The following is a 20,482-nucleotide window of genomic DNA, read 5'->3' on the forward strand; positions in this document are numbered from 1 at the left end:
AACATATGGACTGAAAAGTCACCAGTGTGCATTTGACTTTGTAATCCTGTGAGACACCCAGCTACTACATACAAAAGCAATTCCTGGCATTTGAAAAAAAAAACGAAAACAACATTTAAGCTGGAATAGCCAAAAGGTAATACGTGACAATACCTAATTTGTGATTGTTCTATTGCCAGAGACACAGCAAGCCATGGAATAGCAAGAATTATATATGACATGCAATGCAAATATCAAATACCACACCACTACATCAGCTACCAGAAATTGGACATCTGGAGAGTAATCAGGCTTTTGAGGAAGGGTGTCTGGTATGATAAAGTGCATCAACGACCCCTTCACTTGCACTCTCACAAAGATAATGATGTAATAATAAATCCCAAACATGCAGCCATAATATGGTGTTGAGTTTATTGAGGTACAGCTACACAGCAGAGACAGCAAAATAGACGGCAAACAGCTGGATCCCAACTGCTCTCTCTGACCAATTCAAAACCTAGAACCCAGTGACAGTGCATCCAGGCAATCATAAGCATTCCACATGACAGAGCCTGGAATGCAGAACATATGATCTAAGCACAGTGTTAGTCATTGAAACTAAAAGCACTATTGAGAGAGTATAGTACATCCTCTCTTCTCAATATTTTTTTAAAAACAAATAAAGACAGAAAAACAAAAAATAAAATAAAAATTCACATTTGAATTCTTTTAGGAATCACCTTCAATATTTTGCTCCTCCTAAGAGGAACTTGGGAGGGACCAACAGGCTCTGGAGATAGAGGCACATCTGAAGAACAAGGAACAACCTTTTTTACTCTAACAATTATTCCTACATTCCACCAGTTACCTCCCTCGACCTGTGCAGCATTTTTTCCCACCCGGGTGACCAAAATAGGTGGACCAAACTTTTTCTCTCTTTTTTTTCAAGTCCTCATCATGCAAAGTTTCGAGTAATTGAGTGTTGTAGCAAAGTAACCACCTAAAAAGAGCCTTTCTAACTGATCTGTACCTTCCGTGTCCCTTCCCCGGCACTAGGATTGTTCCATATCCTTTGTGGGGGTATCCTATCGGCTTGTTAGGCATCTCTTAATCAGCTTGCCCACTCCTTTCACAGGCTATATTCCATACCCGATACTCAAAACTATATCGTTGGACCTCAAAGGTTTGCCGAATCATGGTTTCTTACACTCCCTCCGCCCAGTACTGTTCCCAGTTATTCCAAAACTCCAGCGTTTTACTATATGGCCCCGCTTTATCCAATTTATTTATTCTAATGACTGAATTCGACCATTCTTCTACTGTGGGAGGAAGGGGATTACCCCACTTTATACAGATCTCACTTCTGGCTGCTAAAACAATCATAAATAATAAATTCCTGTGCCTTTTTTTTAAGACTAGATCCCCCAGTATTGTCTAGTTTCACCCCAAATAGTATCAATTGGGTGCTTACCTGTATTTCTTGATGGAGGACCTCCGAGAGGATCTTACCTAAATTCTCCCAATAAGGCCGGAGGTGCGGGCATAGCCAAAACATATGGATGTCGTCCACTCTCTCTTCGCTGCATTTGGGGTAACTCCTTATTCTCCCTTTGTTCATTTCCGACAACCTCTTGGGTGTGGACAATGCTCTATGCAGAGTAAACAAAAAGTTATTTTTCAAAGGTGAGGATTTAATCAATCCCCATATGCAGCCACAGATACTTGCCATAGTGTTGATACATCCTGAGACGGCAGCACCTTCCCCCATATCTCGTTAGGTAAGGTGAATTCCTCTTGTCCTTCATTGATAAGCACCCAGTACCAGTAGGCTACTTCTTTCTTTTCAAATATTGCTAGGATTTTCGCCTCTAGTTCTAGGATTTCTGGCCCATCTTTTCCTAGGGTTTTAGCCCAACTTGCTAACTGATAATACTTAAATTTGGACAGACTCCCGTTTGTTAAACCTACAAGATTCTCCCAGTCAATAATGTCAGATCCAGTTTATATTTGCCCTCATTCCACTATTCCGTTTTCTTTCAGTTGAGCTGATAGCACATCCTTTAAGCATACAGGCGTACCACGTGAATTCCAGATGGGGGGGGTAGCGACCATAATATGGAATCTTCCATAAGCGTCTCATCTGGAACCACAGTCTAATGACTGCTCCCAAGATTTTTAATTTAATCTTCTTGAAGAATTTTGTCTGGCCGAATTTGTACAAAAAATGGTCCCCTTCTGGACCTGTCATTGGTTGCATATAGACTGGAAAACTGTTGAGTTGTTTAAACAGTACTTTAATATTCTTAAAATGGAACGCCCTATAGTATTGAAATAGGTCCGGGCTGGCTGTCCCTCCATGTTCCTTTTTCCTTCTCAGCCTCTTCCATGAGATTCTGATTCCCTTGGAGGCCCAAATAAAGCTGTTGATTTCACCATGCACTTTGACAATCAGATTTTTTTTAAACTCTAGTGGCATTGAGTTGAAAAGGTATGTGAATTTGGGCAAGATCATCATCTTGACCAGATTAGAGCATCCTATAAATGATAAGTGGAGAAGTGTGGCTCACTGGTTAGAGGAGGCAGACCCTGAAGCAGAGGTCAGACCCGGGACCAGGGTTCAATTCCCGACGCGGCAAGGTCTTGAGCCCAAATATCCACGGACTCGATAATTCTCGTTTCGGTGCCTACTCGAATCACGGGTTCACACTCTGCAGCTCTGGGCATTAGCCTGCTTAATCTCCACTACAGCCCCCCCACGGCGGGATGCCTGGCTTCCACCTGGGGGATGCCCATTACGGGTATCTCACAGGGAAAAAGACAGGACGGGTTCCCAAGGCAAGCGCCGAGATGCCTGCGGGTAATCGAGCGCTATATAAAAACACATATTAATAATAATAATAATAATAATATTAATAATAAAGGAAGATAACTCCAAGCATTAAATAGTTTTTTTACCTCAAATTGGACCCTATTAAAGTTTATCTGAGAAATCTTCTTAATCTCCTGCACAACTAAGATCCCTAAGTATCGTATTTGCAGATTTTCCGAAGGATTGTTAACCTGGGTGTTTCAACACATTATCTCAGTCTTTTGTTGATTAATTTGGTAGCCTGATAGGCTTCCAAACTACTGTAGTGTTACTATTATTTCGGGAAGTGAGCCTGTCAAGTTGTTCGTATATATCATTAAATCGTCCGCATAAAGCGCAACTCTTTTTCCCATTTCTTACAGCTAAAAGGCGATATGTGTGGGTTGGATCTTAAGGCACAGGCCAGGGGCTCAATGTAGAGATTAAACAATATAGGACATAACGGGCACCCCTACCCAGTACCTCTTTCTATATGTATTCTCTCCATCAGGGACCCGTTGACTAGCACACATGAAGTTGTAGAACTCTATATAGCTCTAACCACTCTTGAAAAGTTATTGCCTAAATTATAGGCCTCCAATGTGTCATGTAAAAAACTCCACTTAACCCTATCAAAAGCCTTGGCGGCATCAAAGGTAACGACCGATAGGGGGAGATTTTCCTCATTCGCTAGATCTATGGCTCCTATTAACTCATGTGTGAGTTCCTGAATCTGTCTACCCCTTATGATCCTTTTCCCGTCTGTATGAATTAATTGTCCTGCGCATGTTCCTAATCTCTTTGCCAACAGCTTCCTAAAGATCCTATAATCGCAGTTAAACACACAGATCGGCCTGTAGGACTCGCAGCGTTTAGGGTCTTTTCCTGGTTTCAATATTATACAGAAAGTAGTCTCGCTCCATGATTTAGGAGGTATTTGTCCTCTTAAAAAAATGTCATTGAACATTATGGTAAGTTCTGGAACCAACACCCCTCGCAATACTCTATACAATTCATTAGGCAAGGCATCAGGCCCAGCCGCCTTAGCGCTTTTCAGACCTTTAATCACCTCGACGACTTCAGATTCCGTAAATTCTGCATTTAGTTTTTCTTTTTGATCTTCTGACAAAGATTGTTTAACCCATTTGTGGTAAATAAATAATTAATTACCGGTACTATTTTTCTATACATTAACTAAAACAGATAGCTCAATAAATAGGAGGCAGGATTCGGGGTATCTGAGTTGAACAGGCTTTAATCAGACACAAGGGAAGGGATAGGATCGGGATAGCCTGTAATGGAAAGGAATGGAATGGCAGCTGCAACGTCTCATTAACATTACATTGTATATATAGTAAAACAGTACAATTACATTGCATACAGTAGGCGGAACAAGTGACAAACGGAAGATAAGAACACATGGGCGTAAAAAGAAGGCGTGCACAGGGCATGCACGAAGACATGTGATGTAGACGTCACAGAAGTGTCATGAAATGGGTGGATACAGGGAGGGGGCTACCTGGGCAGCTGGAACCTTTAACCTAGTGGTGCGCGCAAACGGGCTATGACGTGTACCTGGGGAGAGCTGGGGGCTCTGACCTCTGCACTAGAAGAGGAGACTAAAGTCTGGGATGTCAGGACGACATGTGCCTATAGCATATCTGGTATCTTGTGTTTGGAGTACATGTTGATTGAATCTAAGAGTCATCAGAGCAAAGGCTACTTGACACTAAGGCTGGTGCATGCATATATTCTTCATGTATTGCGTGTGCTATGAATCTTCTATGGACATTAATACAGTAATTCTCTTGCATGGAGACAGAAAGACTAGACTATAGCTGAAGATTATTATGTGGTTCGTTAGCTTAGGAATGTGAAGACGAGGAGCTGAACTGATAACTGTAGGCATAACATATTCTTGGCAGACAGGCAGGCAGGCAGGCCGGGCACCGCGCTGCGCGGCAGGAAGTAAGTGAAGGGTCAGGGATGCAGGTGGGGGCTGCTTCTCTCGGAGCAGTGCTTCAGGAGACTTTGAGACTCGAATCTGGTGTTCAGGCCCTCATGAGGCCTAGAAACGGGGATAATTCAATGAATTAACGTACATAATGCAAAAGATGGCAACATAGGCCTAGAAGCCTACTTCACGTTACTTTCACGGGGACTGGATAACTGGCTGGATAACTGGCATACTAAACGTTGGACACAACTATAAGTGCGTCTTTATTCGATCATAGGGGGATATATGCATATTAATCATGCACATATAACATAGGATGGGGAACACGTAGGGACACACGACAAGGCAAAATTCAATTTTCCTCATTCTCTCCTTGTGCCCTACGTTTCCATCAGGAAACATCAATATTCATGATACCATCTATCTGTTCATATAGCATCATTTGCTCGTCTCGAATCTTCTTGGAACGGGACTTAGGACTTGGAATACAAGATGTAGCGCACAAGCCGCAAATCGCAGGGCCACATTGTAAACAGAGACAGCAACTGAATATGATCATTACTGCTATACCCAGGAATGACAATACTTTCCATCCCCAGGCAGATATAATACTCCAGAGCCAACCGGACCATGTCCAGGTGCCTGGATTCTGGTGTAACTGATGGGCTATTTTATGAAGTCTGGTTATAGCTGAATAAACAGACGGTGCGTTATTAGGAATGAAAATGCAGCAACTAGATCCGATGACTCTACAAGCTCCGCCCCTATCGGCCAGTATGACGTCAAGAACGAGGCGGTTTTGAAGGACAACAAATCTCATAGCAGATTGTTCCTCTGTTAAGTTACCTAGGGCAGAAGTAGTCTCATTCACTACTGCTTCAAGGGTTCTGGTTAGCCTACGTATTAACTTACTATTCTGGACAGGACCTATGAAGAAAAAGAAACCTTTATTGAAGTCTGTATACTGTTCTAAGGCAGTTTCAGTCTGATCGACAATTGGGGACTCGATCTCCCTTCTATGTCTAACGTGTACTAGATGTGTATTTCTATGGTAATCAGATGGGGCTAGGAAAACTGGTGGCAGTAGGAAGGCAATGTAACATGTTCCATCCCAATCGAGGGGCAGACGTACATATGCGGTCTGACCACATACAAAATAAGAATGACGTGAGGCTTTGAAAATATATTTCCCACTGTCACTATACTCGACCACAGTTGTACAATCACTGTGTCCTAGGTGTACTGAACCATTCTTTCTGACACATAATTCGCCTTTTACTGGTAGAACTGTAATAGCAGGCAAATCTGGAGTAGTCTCAGACTGAACATTCAAAACCATAAAATTTGAGGAATAATTACCTAGATCATATACTTCATTTTCTAGATCTAACCCTGTTCTATGGGAAAGACCTTCCTTGTCTGGGAAACATGTTCTATTCAGAAGGGACATATTGTTTGAGGATGACGTTAACGTGGACCATGCTCCACACGAACCATTGTGCGAAAACGGATAAGGAAAGAGTGGCAGAACTCCCTTCGGTGTCTGGAAAGGGGGGAGTCGACCACACACCCAACAATTAGTGGCATTGCTGGTCTGGTGTGAATAGTGTAATATTCGGATAAAAGTATTATTGCGCATGGCAAGTCTGTAGGATAGCTCGTGAGGAGGAAGTTCACTAAATGTGTGCTCTACTGTAACATTAGAGGAAAAATGTACATGTGAAACAGTAGGAGGAAAACATACATATAAAACATAACTTATGCATGTAACCGTAAGACTCAGAAATAATAAAATTAAAAGAGTAACAATGCATCGGCTTCGGAGAGCTTTGTGATAACGTATTCTCTTAGAGTTTCGACTAACTCTCTCACTATGTGGGTCTATCTCATACATGTCAGGAACCTGTCTAACCGTTTCACCCGAGAGGGACTTAGACAATTAAACTGGCTGACTTACTAGACCTTAACTTTTCTTTATACTCCTGCTGCGGAGTTTTCTCTAACAGGGAAAGTTTAGAGTCAGTATCTGGGCAGTCCTTGAGAACGGGGCAGTCTTTGAAAAAAGTCTTTGGACGGAGTCCATGAAATCGTTTCACGTGACTGGAGTGCACCCATCCTTTTCGGCCCTCCACCTTGATCGCAGTCCTTGTTGTCATCAGAACGAGCTTTGGTTCTCTCCAGCGGGGCTCCAGCGGACTTGAACGATCAAAATTTCTAATCAGGACGAGGTCGCCTGGTATGACCTCGTGCGGTTTCACTTGGGTGTTGTCGGGAAAGGCAGCGGCGACCTGTGAACGACAAGAGAGTAGTGCAGACATCAAGGAAGCCAGGTAATCTGTCAGCATATTACTGTCAACATCAGTTATTTTACGGGGCCTTGGCGTACCCCACATGTTTGGGGGACGACCGAAAACTACCTCAAAAGGGGACAGACCTGAATGGGAGTGAGCGACCATTCTCATGAAAAAAAGGGCGACTGGCAGTGCTACCATCCAATCTACGCCTTTCTCTGCGCAAACCTTGGCAATGCGGATTTTCAGAGTCTGGTTATGTCTCTCGACGAGACCAGCTGCTTCGGGGTGTCGTACACAGTGGAACTTCCACTGGTACCCTAACAGAAGAGATACTTGTTTCATGAGTTCAGATGAGAATGGCTGGCCGTTGTCTGAATACACGACCCTCGGCAATCCATAACGGGGGAAGTACTCACGAACCAACTGCCTGGCAGTGGTCGCGGCAGTGTAATCTGGGACTGGATATGCTTCTGTCCATCTGGACAAAGCGCATACTACTACGAGGGCATACTTGAAACCTCGACATCGATCCATCTGAATATAATCCATCTGGAGGACTTCAAAAGGGTGGTCAGGAGGATGGAATCCACCTTGTTCCACCGGAACACCTTTACCTGGGTTGAACTGACAACAGATCATGCAGGTACGCACTTTCTGCTTGGCTGCTGCTCGTAAATGCTTGTTAAACCAGAGGTTCTGGATACTGTCTAACATGGCTTTTTCTCCTAAGTGTGCTGGACTATGTGCGGTGTTAATAATGACTTGAACCATAGAGTCGGGGAGAAACCATGTGGCTTTTCCCTTCGTCAACCATCCCTGATCTGTCTGGACCCCTCCTTGTTCAGACCATTTCTTGATTTCATCGGGAGTAACATGTGACTGTATATCTAGTACGTCTTGTGTAGGGTCCTTAACTGTCATACAAGTAGACTGAACTGGAACTGTCTTTGTTGTGTTAACTGGAATGTCTAGAGTCTGAGCTGTAAGCTTGGCTGTTCGATCTGCCAGGTCGTTACCCTGGGAAATGATGTCAGTGACTTTCGTATGTGCCTTGCACTTCATGATAGCGATAGCTGTCGGTAAATGTATTGCATCCAGCAAAGCTTGAATGAGGGGGCCATGCTGAATCTTGGTTCCATGAGAGGTCATGAAACCTCTTTCTTGCCAGAGTACTCCAAAGTCGTGTACGACTCCGAATGCATAACGTGAATCTGTATATATGTTTGCTTTCAGGTTCTTGGCTCGTATGCAGGCTTGGGTCAGAGCGATGAGCTCTGCTGCTTGAGCAGACAGGGTGTCAATACGATGTGTTTCTATAACTTCAGTTTCAGTAGTCACTGCATACGCGGCTACTAGTTCTCCTGTACTTGTTCTCATACATGAACCATCCACATAGAGTGTCAGGTCGGGATCAGGTAATGCAATGTCTGTCAAGTCTTGTCTTGGCTTTGTCATGATGTTAACGACTTCCACACAATCATGTGTGGCAGGGCTTGAAGTAACTGAGGGTAACAGTGTAGCAGGATTTAAAACGTTGCAGCGTCTGATTTCTATGTGTGGCTGAAACAATGTCAGTTCATATCCTGTTAAACGTGCAATTGTCAGGTGCTGAGTCTGTGTTCGGTTTAAAAGAACTTCCACAGAGTGTGGAACTTGTACTGTCAGGGAATGTCCTAACACTATGGAATCACTTTGTCTGATAGCTAAAGCTGTGGCTGCAACGGACTTGAGGCACGCAGGCAAAGCCTGGGCCACCGGATCTAATGTGCTAGAAAAATAAGCACAAGGCTTGTATTGTCCTGCTTGATCTTGTGTGAGAACAGATAATGCAGTACCATCACGTTCAGTAACAAAAAGTGTAAAAGGCTTACTGTAGTTCGGTGTTGCTAGAACAGGTGCTTGGCATAAGGCTTTCTTTAACTCATTGAAAACAAGTGTATGTTCTTGGGTCCAAGGGAGGACAGTCGATGTGGCTGCCTCCTGTGTTGTTAACTGTATCAGTGGCTTGGCTAGATATGCACACTGAGGGATCCATTGTCTGCAGTAAGAAGTGAGGCCGATAAAAGCTCGTACCTTCTTCTGAGTCTTGGGCTGTGGAAGATGTGCTATTAGCTGGATACGGTCTGGTGTCAACTGCCTACCCCTCTTGGACAGCAAGTGTCCAAGGTATACCACTTGCTGAACACAAAATTGCAGTTTCGAAGGGGACACCTTGTGCCCCATCTCGGCCAGAAAATACAGGACTGTCAGTGACGCACGTTCGCAATCACGTTCTGTACGGGCTGTGATCAGTAGATCATCGACATACTGGAGCAGGGCAGTGTCAGTTGGCATGTGAATATTGTCTAGTTGTCTCTTAAGTGCTTGACTGTAAATACTAGGACTTTCTGTGAAACCTTGAGGAGCTCGTGTAAATTTATAGCTTTTTCCATTTAAACAGAATCCGAAAAGAAACTGGCTGTCTGGATGAATGGGGACACTGAAGAATGCGTTCTTGAGATCAATAACAGTAAAGAACGTAGCTTCGAAATCAATGGCAGTCAATAGGGAAGAAATATCTGGAACCACTGGGTACTGGGGAATGATACATTTATTAAGTTCTCGAAGGTCAATCACTAATCGATAAACTGGAGGTGTATTTGGATCAGTACGTTTAAGAATCGGAATGATAGGAGAATTACAAACATTTGAGTCAGTTTCTACAACCACTCCTTGAGCAATCAGCTCGTCAATAATTTTCGATAAGGCTGCTACAGCCTCGGGTGGCAATTTGTACTGTCGGATTCGTGGTAAAACAACACCTTGTTTCAGAGTGACACGATAGGGTGTAATGTGCATACAACCTACATCAGTTGGACCTTGTGCCCATAAATGCAAAATCACGTAACACATAATGACCTTTAAAATCACGTAAAAACAATCTCACTCCTTCTGGGGAGCAGCAAATTACCGCTCCTAATTCTTTCAGGGTTTTAATGCCAAGTAAATTTTCTGGACATGATTTCGTAAGCAACAAGTCTGTAATTCGTGACAATGGACCAACTTCCAAGGAAACTGGTTTCGATATTTCATTAACAATAGGCTTTCCTGAAAATCCAAGGGAAACATTTCTAGAGCCTGAGAGTGGAGCCCCTGGAACCTCGTCATGACTGATGGTAGTCCTACTTGCCCCTGTATCAATCAGAAACTTTCTGTCTTTCCCTAATACTTGACTGTGTACATAGGGACCCTCTTGATCTACAGGAATCTCGATGAGAGGCAAGCCAACCTCCCTCTCTAGGCTGTTTCATGAATACTGCTGATATTCTGGATACTCTGACTGTGCATACTGGTACATCTGTTGTGTAGCGTGTTGTGTGGCAGCTATAGGCTGCGGTTCTGTAACTGTCTGTAGTGCATTCTGCGGTGGTTGCGTATTCTGCGGAACATGTTCTGGTCTAGGCGGACGTGGTCTCTCTTTCGTCTTACCAGTAGCTATGTTGTGTTTCAGAACTGCACATTCATTTATATAATGACCTGGCTGTTTACAGTAATTGCAGGTCCCTTTAACGGGGACTGCAGGATGACTAGCTTGATTCGTACCCCTCTTCTGACTGTCTTGTGGAACAGACTGTGCAACTAGTACTTTCATTTTCGTGTCTTTCATACGTCTCCTTTCGTGTTCTTGCTCTTCCCTGATTCTGTTCTGGTGATACTGGAGCATCTGGAGCATCTGTGACGGGGTATTAGCTTGCCAAGTACTCTCGACTTTCAATACTCTATTTTTGACTTGCGGTAACGAATTCTCAACTAGTTTGGTAACAAAAAGATGTGGATACGATTCACTACTTGTTTTCAGACCTCTATTAATAATAAAACATTTCTCGAATCTAGAATAAAAATCACTAGTGTCTTCGTCTTGTTTCTGTTTACAGGCTGAGATAGCATCCCAGTCTTCCTTTTTCGTGGCTAGTAATCTTGGCAAGACTTGTATTAATAATTCGGGCAATGCTTTAGCTTTTTCCCCAAGACCGGTACCTGGTACTCGTGTGTTATCTTCAGTCTCTAATGCGGTCCAATCTATCTTTTTCTCTCCCACCTCCCATTCTTTTTCCTTGAGTTTTTCATATATGCCCGCAGGCAACAGGACCTTTAACATTTTAATAATATCAGGATACGTGTATTCTCCCATACGGAGCATGTCTTTTAATTCACGGTGGAACCCTGCTGGATCTTTATCATGACAGGGTATTAACTTTTTCATTTCTAAGAGTTCTATTTTCGTGATAGGGGTGTAAACAAATACTCGTTCTAGATCACCCCCCGCTCCCTTAACTGGATGTACTTCTCGCAACGGATTCTGTCTGTCTATGTAGAATGATTTTCTTACTGGGGGTGGAACAGGAACAAAATGTGGATTCAGGAACGTACTGTACTTGTGGCGTTGTTTTAAAATGACACTAATTAAATCGGTACCTAGACCTTTCCATCGGTTTAGGAGTAACTCGTTCAGAACATCATACAAGGGACCTGGATCAGAATGCTGATCCTCATACAGTGTAATGAGGTGCTGGATCATATACATACCCACCAGACGCTGCTCGGTTGGGGGCAGCTTCAGAAACAGTTGGGCCACTATATCATCTGGAAACGTGGGAGAATCACTAGTCCATTGAACTGCTGATCGGGCTAGTTCTTGTTCATGCATGGTACTAAGTTTACTATAACCTATTCGTAGTTTCAGAACTTTATCTGTAGCCTGGAATACTTGCTCAAGAGAACACTGTTCTAGTACAGGAGGAGGAAAAGCTTTATTGTAATCTAGGCGTGGATGTCTGTCGGAAAGTCTAGTTCTACCTGTCTCGCTGTCTACCTCTTCACTTGAAGAGTCATTCTCTTTCTCAGCTCCTCTTCTTGCTTTCTCCTTCTCGTGTATAGTTAGAATTTCTTTCCGGATCTTTCTGTACATGGTTTCTATACTATTTTGTGACTTGTGTTTTCCCTCGGATATATTATCACTCCACCTTGTCAAGACTTTCATCTCGTCTTTGTCTTTATCAGGTTGATCTTGTTCTCTTATTAAACAGTTAATCAAGAACTGTAAAATCATACTTTGATTCTCGACTTTTCTATGTGCCATAGCTTCGTGAATACTTTCTGGATTCTCCCCTGTACGGATAAAATGATATATTCTGTCTAGATGTTCCTTCATATCGGGCAGGGTGGCCAAATAGTTGGCAACTCGTCGTAAATGTATGGAATATATTATCATGTGATCTTCGCCTGGTACTGAATCATATATGCAGTCAGTAAGGTGTCGCTTGAGGTCTGCGTATGTAGTCACCTTTGGCGTGTGCTGTAACGCTGCGTCTCTCAGCGTCAGTCGTTTTACTTGAGGCGGGGTGGTAGGAGCACCTCCCCCCGCTACTCCTGAACTAGAATCGTCAATTAATACTGAATGTACTGGTAAAGTGACTGGTAAAACAGGCACAAGTACTGTGGGCTGGTCCGGGGGTACTGGCATATGAACAGGGTTCCCGGGACCAGTGGCTGGAGGAACAGGAATTACATTATTAACAGGGTGCTGAGGTTGAGCAGGCAGAATAGGATTTGCATATTCTGGGACAGTATCGTCCAAATAGGACGAAAGAAAAATTTCAGCTGCAGTCGGTTTATGACGTAGCTTAGTCGGGACCAATGGTGGCGGTAAATTACGGGGTGCTTCCGGGGTTGCCTTCGGCAAACCTTCGGCAAGAAGAGGATACATGCCTTTAATAAGGGCATTCCTCTGTCTGTCGGACTGTTCTGCTCTAACTAATGAAATGGCAAAACAATCACTCATACCACGACATAAAAACACATTAATAACAGTTCGAACAGAATACTACCTGGTACATTGAAAACATAACACTTGAATTTCTCGAGAACGTACTTACTAGAATTTCTGGATGCACTGCTAAAACAGTACAGAACATACCGGTCTCATAAAGAGACACGTCATACCGTATCCACCTAGGTGAATACTTCGGACTGGATCTGTGTACCCAAACCCATCGGACCAGGGACAAACTAATGAACCTGTCTAGATACTTCCCCCGCAACGGTACTCACCGGGAAGCAGAAACTGAAGGCCTCGGACTGGACTGGACTGCTACGACGTCTGGTTACTGCTACGCATTACGCATTACGGACCACGCATGTGCTTCGGACTTCGGGCTTCGGAAACAGGTGGGCCTCCGGATACCTCGGACCTTGCTCTCTCGGCTTGGGCTCTGGTCGGGACGAACCACATTCCCCACCGCCTCGTCTGGATGCCGGACCGCAGTCTCCGTCTCCTCCGTGGGCCTGAGGGAGACTTGATGAAGCAGAAATATCTGCACGTGCACGGTAGGGTTCCGTCACGGCTGTAGAAGGGTCAGGGGGCCTGCGTTACATCTCCGGCGCGTGGGGAAAGGGCTCGTCCCTGTTCGGGCGCCATTATGTGGTAAATAAATAATTAATTACCGGTACTATTTTTCTATACATTAACTAAAACAGATAGCTCAATAAATAAGAGGCAGGATCCGGGGTATCTGAGTTGAACAGGCTTTAATCAGACCCAAGGGAAGGGACAGGATCGGGATAGCCTGTAACGGAAAGGAATGGAATGGCAGCTGCAACGTCTCATTAACATTACATTGTATATATAGTAAAACAGTACAATTACATTGCATACAGTAGGCGGAACAAGTGACAAACGGAAGATAAGAACACATGGGCGTAAAAAGAAGGCGTGCACAGGGCGTGCACGAAGACATGTGATGTAGACGTCACAGAAGTGTCATGAAATGGGTGGATACAGGGAGGGGGCTACCTGGGCAGCTGGAACCTTTAACCTAGTGGTGCGCGCAAACGGGCTATGACGTGTACCTGGGGAGAGCTGGGGGCTCTGACTTCTGCACTAGAAGAGGAGACTAAAGTCTGGGATGTCAGGACGACATGTGCCTATAGCATATCTGGTATCTTGTGTTTGGAGTACATGTTGATTGAATCTAAGAGTCATCAGAGCAAAGGCTACTTGACACTAAGGCTGGCGCATGCATATATTCTTCATGTATTGAGTGTGCTAGGAATCTTCTATGGACATTAATACAGTAATTCTCTTGCATGGAGACAGAAAGACTAGACTATAGCTGAAGATGTTTATGTGGTTCGTTAGCTTAGGAATGTGAAGACGAGGAGCTGAACTGATAACTGTAGGCATAACATATTCTTGGCAGACAGGCAGGCAGGCAGGCCGGGCACCGCGCTGCGCGGCAGGAAGTAAGTGAAGGGTCAGGGATGCAGGTGGGGGCTGCTTCTCTCGGAGCAGTGCTTCAGGAGACTTTGAGACTCGAATCTGGTGTTCAGGCCCTCATGAGGCCTAGAAACGGGGACAATTCAATGAATTAACGTACATAATGCAAAAGATGGCAACGTAGGCCTAGAAGCCTACTTCACGTTACTTTCACGGGGACTGGATAACTGGCTGGATAACTGGCATACTAAACGTTGGACACAACTATAAGTGCGTCTTTATTCGATCATAGGGGGATATATGCATATTAATCATGCACATATAACATAGGATGGGGAACACGTAGGGACACACGACAAGGCAAAATTCAATTTTCCTCACATTGCCTAAGATATTCTTGAGTTAAGGCCTCGCTATTTTTTATATCGCCCTTATATAGTTCTGAGAAAAATTCAAAGAAAGCATTTTTAATATCTGCTTCTTCAACCAGTGGTCGACTACTATTTGTCTCTTGAATGCTTGAGATTTTGTTTTTAGTTAGATCGGTCTTTGTTTTCCAAGCTAAGAGCTTGCCATACCCCTCCCTGTATTGATAATGATCCAACTTACTTGCTTCCCACCTCTTCTTAATTCGAGAATTTAATGTGTTTACTAGGTTATTATTTGCCTTAATTAGTTCCCTCCTAGATGTTTCAAATATTTCAGCTGATGTTTCCTCATTAATATTCTTTTCCCACCTGTAAATTTCACCCTCTAAACTCTCTATTTCCTTCTTATTTACTTTATTTCTGTGGGCCGTTAGGCTGATCATGTTACCTCTAAGCACCGCTTATAGGCCTCCCATCTAATCTGGCTGGAGTTCTGTTCCTGATTTAGTCGAAAATATGATATAGTTTCACCGCTGAGAACCTCTATTATTTCATCCTCTAGAAGTATTACTTTGTGTAGAGTCCACCTTGGCTGAGTCCGAAGTTTATGAAACTCAATCTCCAATATTACAGCGGAATGGTCTTGACAGATGTTCGGATAAATGCCTGACCTTTTTGTCTTCCCCCAGTAATGATTTATCAATTAAGAAGTAATCAATTCTCGAGGAATGTCCCAGTTCTTTATTTTTGAATGTAAACAAGTGGTTTGTTTTTTCTCCCTTATCTCTCCATACATCTATTAAACCTAGATCTTCTTGGTAGGTCTTAAGCCACCTCCTCATTTTAGGCAAAGTGGATCTATTTTTTGGAGGACTCCTATCTAATACTGGGTCTAACAAAATGTTAAAATCACCACCGAGGATGATAGGCCCCGGTGCATCCAACAGGTGTGCATAGAGTTGCTGCAAAGCTAAGGGATCGTCGACATTAGGCCCATAGTACCCTCCAATCACTAGTATTCTACCATTTATATGTATGTTTCCGACAGCCCATCTCCCTTTTACATCGGTTTTGTAAGCTTCCATAGTCGCTTTTGCAGATTTTTAAAAAATAATGATTACACCTTTAGCCTCCCCAGACCCAAAAGGTAGATTAACTGCGCTCTTTTTGTTTTTTACCTACGCTATACTGTGCTATACTATACTAGCTATACTAGCTCTGACACTCACTTCTGCTGCTGATCTACTGCCGTTCTGCCCATGTGAGCGGGGAGCTCCCGACCGGCGTCTCTATCCGGCCACCATGTTCTCCTCCGAAGAGCTTGGGCAGTATCACCCGGACCAAACTTGTTCTCACCATTCTTCACATGAGTGGAAGATTTAATACAGACAAAATCCCCGACAAATACAGGTACAATTATTGCCGACTTCTTTTTGTCAAACCAAGATTTTTGTTTGAGTTGAGAATCAAAAACATTCTCTTTTACAACCTTCATAAGACTATGAACATCAGGAACAGACTTGATCCACGTACTCATCTATGCTGGTTTAAAACTAGTGTTTGCTTTTCTCCCTCTCAATAATTTGAAAGAATAAAATTTCTGTTGTGGAGTGTGGAGTGGTCCTGTAGAACCAAAGCATGCTATTTATGGACAACATAACAGTTAGAAGATTTTGCCCATTAAATACAGTCTCCCACAACCCTATTCATACTTTCTACAAGACCATTTGATTGGGGATGTTACAAAAATTTTTTAACATGCTTGATGTTGCATGACTGCAAAAACGATTCAAACACAATGCTGTTAAACTGTGTACCGTTATCTGTCACCAATGTTTCAGGAAAACCTGCCCTCATAAAGATATCTTTCAAGAAAACAATAACACTTGAAGAAGAAATTTCTTTCACACAATTTAACTCAGGCCATTTGGACGCGTAGTATTAACACAGTAATGAAACAAGCACCTCAGGGTAAAATTTCTAGAGGACCTGTGATTTCCAACCACAACTTGGACCAAGGTACAGAATGACACTCAATGGGATGAAGAGGTGGATGTGCTACTTTCAAACCTTTGTCAGCAGACCTGCAAATTGAGCACACATCAACCACGTCACACACATCACTGTCCATGGAGGACCACCAAAAACAGTCACAAACTATGCTTAGTAAGTGTTGAACCTAAATGACCATCATTGGCCTTAACAATAATACCTCTTCTATGGCTCTGTAGAGGAATAAGTCTGTCGGCACGTACTAAAACACCACCATCCATTGAAATTTCGGAGTCAACCTTCCATAAAGGTTGCAAGTATTGAGGGAGAACACGTTCTCTAGGCCAACCTGCCCTGACAAATTCACACACTTGTTGTAGAACCTCCACATTATACAGTGTCTTCATCCATCTCTATTCAGTGCCAAGACTATGCTCAGGTAAATCAATTGCAGTACTTAGACAATCATCTGTATCCTCTTCACTACAATCGGCAATAGAAGACTCTTTTCCATTATCACTCATGGGGAACCTAGATAAAAAATAAGCTATGACATTTCTGCCCTCATACACATGAACAACATTAAACTTCTTATTGCATCAGATGAGAAACCAACCTGAGAATTCTCGGAGAACCGCATTTAATGGTGCTCGCACCAAGAATATTGATGAGTGGTATATGATCGATCCTGAACAAAAAACGTCTTCCCCAGACTTTGGAAATGAACTTTTCAATGGCCCAAAGACAAGACCATAATTCCTTTTCTATTATTGAAGTATTTAAGTTCCCCATTCCTCAGGACTCTAGACGCAAAGGCAACTGTATTTTCTCCACACAGTGAATCTTGGGTCAGAACTCCCCCCAGACCTACTTAACTTGCGTCAACTGTAATACAGGTAGGTAATGCAGGATCATAAGGCTTAAGAGCACCACTGTTAACAAGACACTCTTTGACTCAGAGCTGAAGCACAATGATCAGACCAACAAAAAAATCACACCTTTCCTGAGTAGTGAACTAACAGGACGTACTATAGATGCATAGTTCGGAATAAACTTAGAATAATATTCCAGTAACTCCAGCAAAGACTTTACTCCTGTTTTGCCTATAGGTACAGGGGAACGACTGATTGCATCTAACAATCCTTGCCTAGGTCTATTGCCCTCTCCAGAATTGTGTTTACCTAAATATTCAATTTCATCGCAGAGAATCGTATACTTTTCTGACTTAACAACCACACCGCGATCTTTGAAAATCTCCAAAACCTTCCTTAAGAGAGAATTCTGTGAAAAAATGTATTTTGTGTGTATGAGGACATCATCTTGAAACACAAGAACACCATCAATCCCACCTAACATGTTTTGCATGACCCATTGAAAAACGGAAGCTGCCAAGCAAGCCCGAAAGGCATCCGTTTATAATGAAATGTGCCTAAAGAAGATATAAATGCAGTAAGATCGCCAGATTTTGGATCTAGTTCAATCTGATGATATGCACTGGCTAGATCCAGTTTGGAAAAATATCGAGACCCTCTGACACTTGAAAACATATAACACATTTTGGGTAGTGGATGATAATCTATCCGGATTTCTTTATTGAGGGACCTAAAATCCACACAGACACACAACTTGCCACATTTCTTGCATGCAACGACTAAGGGCGAAAGCCACAAGGAAGATTCTGTTGGCTCAATTATCCCTTGACCACACATAGACTTTAGCTCGGTTTCAAGATTGTCTCGAAAGCTGAAAGATACACCACTTAATTTGTGCTTGGCCGGAAAGGCTCCATCTTTGACAATAATTCTATGCCTGAAACCACGGATGGTCCCCAGCTCAGCAGAAAAAACTGATGGAAAATGATCCTCCAACTTGACAGTCTTGCCCCTCAGAGATTACTAGAACTTGTCCAGCACATCCAGGTTTGAGAATCATGCCAAATAGGCCTTGGTGGTACCATCCCGGAATGTTCAATCCTTTGATGGTAACATAAATCTTGCCATAAATTTTCCTATTTTTGAAAAATAAGATCGACCTCGAAGTATCCAAGAAGATCGATTTTTGCGACCTTCATAGGAGACTGGCGAGCAATCAGGAGGTTGAAGAGATCTGTCACCCCATGTTTCGAAAAATAACTCTTTAGTCAACATAGTAATTCTTGCTCCTGAATCTACCAACACATTTAGTGGTTTATCTCCTATAGGAATTTCCACAATAGGATCAACACATTCAATGGGATCATTGACATTTGAAATATGATCATTAATTTCAGTAACTACAGAAACAATTTCAGAGTCAGATTCACAATCTGACTCCAAGACACATGCAACAGACCTTTTCTGATCATTACATTTCTTTTTTAAACAAACTTTTGCAAAATGTCCCACATTTTCACAGTAACTACAAATCACATTGGCACCAAAACACTTAGCACCCTTTTGATGTAGAAAATTACTACACCTGTTACACATTTGTTTAAAATTTTGAACGTCAGATGTACTTTTCCCTGAGCCAGAGTTTCTGATTGTACAGTTTTTATTTGTAGACTTTCGAAACTCACTTTGTTTTGGCTTAGAGATAGTTGAGACAACATTAACAGGATCAACATGTTTATCCTCTAACTCTTTTAAAGACACTTGGGAAGTCTCAATACTTTTAGAAATTTTTATGGTTTCATCCACATCAGGATTAGCAAGAGACAAAAGCGTCTGACGGATTTGCTTGTCTCTGCAATCACAAGCAAACTGGTCCCTGATCAATTGATCAGTAAATGTTTCAAATTGACAGTGAGATGCTAACTTACGTAATGTAGAAATGTAAGCATCAACATCTTCACATTCATTTTGCTGCCTCTTAAAGAATGTGTGTCGCCAAATCATCACACTCAGTTGTTTATGAAACCTTGTTTTAAGTTTTGTAATTGTGTCTTGGTAATCATCAATATTATCTCCAGGAAAATGAACAACTTCAGGAAGATGTTTGAAGATGAATCTTCCTTCAAAACCGAGGGAGTGAAAAAGAAGACATGTGTTCCATTTGTTACTGAACCTGTCTGCAGTGTGGATGGAATGCAGTAGTAAGCACAGACATTGAGGAATGCTTTTTGTCACTTCCTCCTGACAAAATCCGAGGACAGAGAGTACAATTCACTTAATAAGTCAAGACTGAATTCAAATTGTGAGCCCTGCTGACTGCAGTGTAGGCATATGTAACAAAAGATGAAATATGTATGGAATACATTGTTGAAATACGTATGATTCAGGGACGTTATTTTTAGTTGGCTACTGGACTCTTAAATGAATGAATCAAGACTGAATTTGAAGTGTGAGCCCTGCTGACTGCAGTGTTAGGAGAGACGCAGTGGTCAGCAAGGTCCCACAGCCATGTGGCGTTGAGTTGAGCTGCACTGTCAGTGGCACCAGAAGCATTCAGAGTGTGCGCACCCTGCTGGACTGCGTCATCTGCAATTGTGACTCGATCTGAATTGTGAGCCCTGCTGTCTGCAGTGTAGCCCGGAGGCAGCGGTCAGCAAGGGCCCACAGCTACGTGGCATTGAGTTGAGTTGAATTGAGCTGCACAGTTAGTGGTACCAGAAGCATTCAGGGTGTGTGCAGCCTACAATGATGAGTGCTCTGGGTGGGTTGCACTGGTAGCAATGTCTGTTGCCTACTGGACTGTGTCATCTGCAATCATGACTCGATCTGATTTGTGAGCCCTTCTGTCCGCAGTGTAGATGGAAGGCAGTAGTCTTTACAGACATAACTCTGTGGTGCTGTGCCGTTGGGTTCGCAG

Source organism: Lissotriton helveticus, chromosome 2_1 (genome assembly GCF_964261635.1).
Source record: "Lissotriton helveticus chromosome 2_1, aLisHel1.1, whole genome shotgun sequence".
Classification (NCBI taxonomy): domain Eukaryota; kingdom Metazoa; phylum Chordata; class Amphibia; order Caudata; family Salamandridae; genus Lissotriton; species Lissotriton helveticus.